Source organism: Schistocerca piceifrons, unplaced genomic scaffold, assembly GCF_021461385.2.
Source record: "Schistocerca piceifrons isolate TAMUIC-IGC-003096 unplaced genomic scaffold, iqSchPice1.1 HiC_scaffold_2513, whole genome shotgun sequence".
NCBI lineage: Eukaryota > Metazoa > Arthropoda > Insecta > Orthoptera > Acrididae > Schistocerca > Schistocerca piceifrons.
This window is the reverse complement of record NW_025728458.1, coordinates 783,427-788,275: the sequence shown is the minus strand read 5'-3', so window position 1 is coordinate 788,275 and position 4,849 is coordinate 783,427. Positions and strand designations below refer to the sequence as shown.

The 4,849-nt window shown below is 40.9% G+C and overlaps 4 non-coding genes across 4 annotated transcripts; 2 read left to right on the top strand and 2 right to left on the bottom strand.

Annotated features, from left to right (window-relative positions):
• Positions 1–2,040: 2,040 nt before the first annotated feature.
• On the bottom strand, positions 2,041–2,115 carry Trnas-cga. Its single transcript has one exon. It is a non-coding gene; the product is annotated as a tRNA-Ser (tRNA).
• Positions 2,116–2,341: 226 nt separating this feature from the next.
• Trnas-cga lies at positions 2,342–2,416 on the bottom strand. Its single transcript has one exon. It is a non-coding gene; the product is annotated as a tRNA-Ser (tRNA).
• A 152-nt stretch (positions 2,417–2,568) lies between these two features.
• Positions 2,569–2,643, top strand: Trnas-cga. The gene has a single exon. It is a non-coding gene; the product is annotated as a tRNA-Ser (tRNA).
• A 226-nt stretch (positions 2,644–2,869) lies between these two features.
• On the top strand, positions 2,870–2,944 carry Trnas-cga. Its single transcript has one exon. It is a non-coding gene; the product is annotated as a tRNA-Ser (tRNA).
• The last annotated feature ends 1,905 nt before the right edge of the window (positions 2,945–4,849 follow it).

Below are 4,849 nucleotides of genomic sequence, written 5' to 3'. Positions count from 1 at the left end.
CTGAACTTCATTCACATTTACATCCATGGTCTGCAAATTTCTGTTAATAAATGCAGGGTAGAAAGTATGTCCCATTGTGTAACTCTGGCTATTCCTGTAGTATTCTGATGCAGTGTTGGGATGGATGATTACTTAAGCACTTCTGTACATATTGTAATAAATAACCCAGTTCTCATGGTCATCATTGGTGAAATATGTATATGACTGTAATATTTTCTTAAATTTGTCATTCCTTACTCTTGAAATTTCTAAAGCAGTGTTTTGTGGGATAGCTGGTATCTCAAGATCCTGCCAGTTTTTCAGCATCTTTTGAATGCTCTTGGATGATAAAAGTAAATCTGTAACTGTTCATGCTGCCCTACTTTGTGTTACGTTAATGTCCTGCTAGTGGTGCTTAGTATGGGTCCCACACAATTCAACAATATTGTAGAATGTTTCTCATGTATTTAAGAGCAGTCACTTAGGAGACAGACCCAGTTGTAAGGTACAGGAAAAGCAGTGTGTGTGTTAACACCATTCTGTGTCCCAAAAGAAAGTTTACACCAGGTATCTGAAATAGTCAGCTAATTAAAATGTTCATACTCTCACTGTAATTGTGAGAGACATCTACACTTTGTGGAAAGTGCTCAGTTCTCCACAATACATAAACAATTCACTATTGCTATAAAAATTTGTGATAAAGCAATCTGGTATTTTGAGTGCCACATTGCTGCTAACCTGAAAGTTGAAGGATGCTTCAACTGGATGTAAGTAATTTTTTTGTATGCTCATATATGTAATAGATGTCTAAAAGGATTTCAGGTGTACAATATAAAATGAAAATTAAATGCAAGAGATGACTGCAGGTTTTTATTTATGCAACCGGCTCTGATGTTCCATAATACCCATGTTTAAGCCCCGTGACCAGTGTAAATTGACAAGAATCTAGTCTTGTGTACAATCCTAAGAGGCAACGCAATTAAATAACTGGTGTCCACAGGTCTCTGGCTTACACAGCACTACCCCTTGTTCATCAACCAACAACTGACATTCAGGTTTGAATGTTGTCCTAAGAGTTGTCCCTTGATGGATGAAGGGCTCCTCACGTAAACCAGAGACCGACAGACGTGGATTATTTAATATTGGCTCCTGTTGTGACTGCACACAGGATTGGACTCCTCCCAGTTTACATTGGTCAAGGGGCCTGAATATCATGTAATGGAACATGAGAGCTAGTTTCATAATTAATATGCAAAGGAGATGGCTGCAGAAGTTTTAATTTTCATTTTGTAGGTTAATTTGATTGCACTAGCAGTTGCAGTGTGGACTGATCAAGCACTGGATACTTAGTTGGTGTCATAAACCTCTGTACCACTAAGTCAACAGTATACTGTATACTGCAATGGTTAGATAAAAATGCTGTACATCCAGTGGATCTGTATGGCCACAACTGTGCTTTAGATACCTGTGCATCTCCTTGTCATGCTTGATGAGGTTGGAGAAAATCTGTTACTCTGAAAGTTGTACACTTTAATGTGAATCTTAGTCTTGCACTGATGTTGGACTAGATAGAACTTAATTGTTCCCCATAATGAGATGTTTGATGTGGCAAGGTCTGGGCTTAAAGTGCCCATTTTAATGCAGCTGAAGAGTCAATCTATTGGTCTCAAAATTGCTGCATGCAGAAACTCTTGTACCTGAATTGTTAGGTGTGCTGTTGTAATTGTGGGTCATGGCTCCCGTGTCATTGGCTTAAGGAGTCAACAAAGTTTATAGCATATCTGAATAAAAATTTCCCTTATGTAGACTTCAAAAGTCAAAGTATGTTGACATCTTGGTCCATATCATGTGATGTGAGTTCTTTTCTGATTCTTGCACATCCTGAAGGTTGTCCTTAGGCCAGAAAACAACAATCCTCCTATGTGAACTGCAGTAGGTCACACATTTGTCAGAAAATATTCACTATGTAGCAATGCATGGAATTTGTACATTATGCAACTTGCTGCTCTCAGGTAATTAAAACACATTTCATTATGAAACTTCCTGGCAGATTAAAACTGTGTGCCCGACCGAGACTCGAACTCGGGACCTTTGCCTTTCGCGGGCAAGTGCTCTACCAACTGAGCTACCGAAGCACGACTCACGCCCGCTACTCACAGCTTTACTTCTGCCAGTACCTCATCTCCTACCTTCCAAACTTTACAGAAGCTCTCCTGCGGACCTTGCAGAACTAGCACTCCCGAAAGAAAGGATATTGCGGAGACATGGCTTAGCCACAGCCTGGGGGTTGTTTCCAGAATGAGATTTTCACTCTGCAGCGGAGTGTGCGCTGATATGAAACTTCCTGGCAGATTAAAACTGTGTGCCCGACCGAGACTCGAACTCGGGACCTTTGCCTTTCGCGGGCAAGTGCTCTACCAACTGAGCTACCGAAGCACGACTCACGCCCGGTGCTCACAGCTTTACTTCTGCCAGTACCTCGTCTCCTACCTTCCAAACTTTACAGAAGCAGGAGAGCTTCTGTAAAGTTTGGAAGGTAGGAGACGAGGTACTGGCAGAAGTAAAGCTGTGAGTACCGGGCGTGAGTCGTGCTTCGGTAGCTCAGTTGGTAGAGCACTTGCCCGCGAAAGGCAAAGGTCCCGAGTTCGAGTCTCGGTCGGGCACACAGTTTTAATCTGCCAGGAAGTTTCATATCAGCGCACACTCCGCTACAGAGTGAAAATCTCATTCTGGAAACAACCCCCAGGCTGTGGCTAAGCCATGTCTCCGCAATATCCTTTCTTTCGGGAGTGCTAGTTCTGCAAGGTCCGCAGGAGAGCTTCTGTAAAGTTTGGAAGGTAGGAGACGAGGTACTGGCAGAAGTAAAGCTGTGAGTACCGGGCGTGAGTCGTGCTTCGGTAGCTCAGTTGGTAGAGCACTTGCCCGCGAAAGGCAAAGGTCCCGAGTTCGAGTCTCGGTCGGGCACACAGTTTTAATCTGCCAGGAAGTTTCATATCAGCGCACACTCCGCTGCAGAGTGAAAATCTCATTCTGGAAACATTTCATTATGCTTACATTTTTCAAATATTTTGTCATTTGCATTTTTGACCTCATTACTGTTTCAGCTGACATATTGTGAATAGATTTCTTTGGTAACTGCTCAGTTGGTTGAGCAATGGTAGCATATGTTTCCTTTCCCATGTCAACCACATCATCTGCTTGACACTGCCTGAAACTAAACCAGGCTTATCCAAATTAAGTAGAGGTACTTTCATGTGGTCCTGCTAAAGTAGTATCTACAGGCATTTATCTCCATCTGCCCTTTCTGTAGCTGCTTCAGCACCCACACACGTGTCACTAGTAACTCTTAAAGAACATAACTGTATTGGCTCTGTGTAAATGTGTTGGCTTTATAGCTGAAACAGTGAAATAACCCACATTGCAGTAAAGCCAAAAATGCTTCTCCTAAACGTCAGTGTGGGTATTGCAGTGAAAGAGCTATTTATTGGCCTATTTGTGAAATGTCAGGAGGGGACAGGGACTTAAGATATGCTTAAATTGATTACGTGTAAGCCGGGTGTGTTACAGCAGCTGGGAAGGTTTGAGTGCACTTTCCATGTGACAACAGGTGGATGACTACGGTAAAGAATGAGTAGTATCAGGCTCTGGGACTGTGGTTCGTCTGTTTTAAGATTTCCCAAAGGCTAACATTCAGTGAGCACAAGTTTGCTAATACCTGGTAACTTGGATCCTCCATACACAGAAAGCTGGCAGAATGTATATTTCCTGCTGTGCTCAGACCTGCACCACTTACTAATGTTAATTCAGTACCTTGCCTGCAATGCTGTGTTCCTAACAAAAATAAGACTCGCCAAAAGATCCCGTGATGTGAAGTATCACTCACTGCTGCACATGTAGATTAGGCTTTTAGCATTGGTTATCCTCAGCATGCCTGTTTTCATCCCTACTTTGATGTAATTTTTGTGGTTCCCTATATGTAACAGAGGTCCCACAACTGAAATAAACATCAAAGTAGATTGCAAAAAAGTGAATTAGGCAGTGTTGTTAAAACTGTATGGAAGGCACTTTCTCTGATGTACTACAGGGAGTACACCACCACAAACAAACTGGTTTTAGGTTTTCAGGAATGTTCCCTCCGTGGTGTGCAGAATGTCTAAAATCTTTGGTAACATTTGAAAATTTTCAAACATTCCTAATTTTCTTGCACTTCTAGCAGTGGGCTTGCAATATCACAGAGCCATTTCTTAATGTACAAAATATTGATATCTTCCATGAAGGATTTGAATTTTTTCATTTGAAATTAGCCTTTGCTTCATTGTCACTAATGCTCTGACAGAACTGTTTCCTATTAATCTGGGAAGCCGCCTTGCTTGATTATCTTCTAGGAACCAGTGAAATATTTTTAAAATGCCCTTCTAAAACAGCTTTCTCTGCTTCCTTCATTCAAGCACCTGCCTTTCCTTAAATTGTTCAATGGCTTCTACTGTCCTCATAATTGCCCTATATGACGGAATGTACACGAATGTCCTTTCAGAGGTACTGAGAAAATACTAATCTCCAAAAAATTCCAGAAATCAGTACACTGTTACACACAAACTTGGGGCTTGATACCGTTTTCTGCAATCTGTTGAACTCTTCCCTCATACTTCTTTTTTTTTCATCTCATTTGAACATCTGTTAAAATATATTCACACTGATGTTTTCAAACTACTGATAATGCTACATTTGAATACAAATTATTTTTTATTTACTATACATGCAAACAATGAAATATTTTCCACATTTGTTTTTAGATTCTTATAGAGCATTGAGAAGCTATCATTTTCCTATGGTCAGTTATCATTTCTCCCAAAAACCATATAGTCATAAT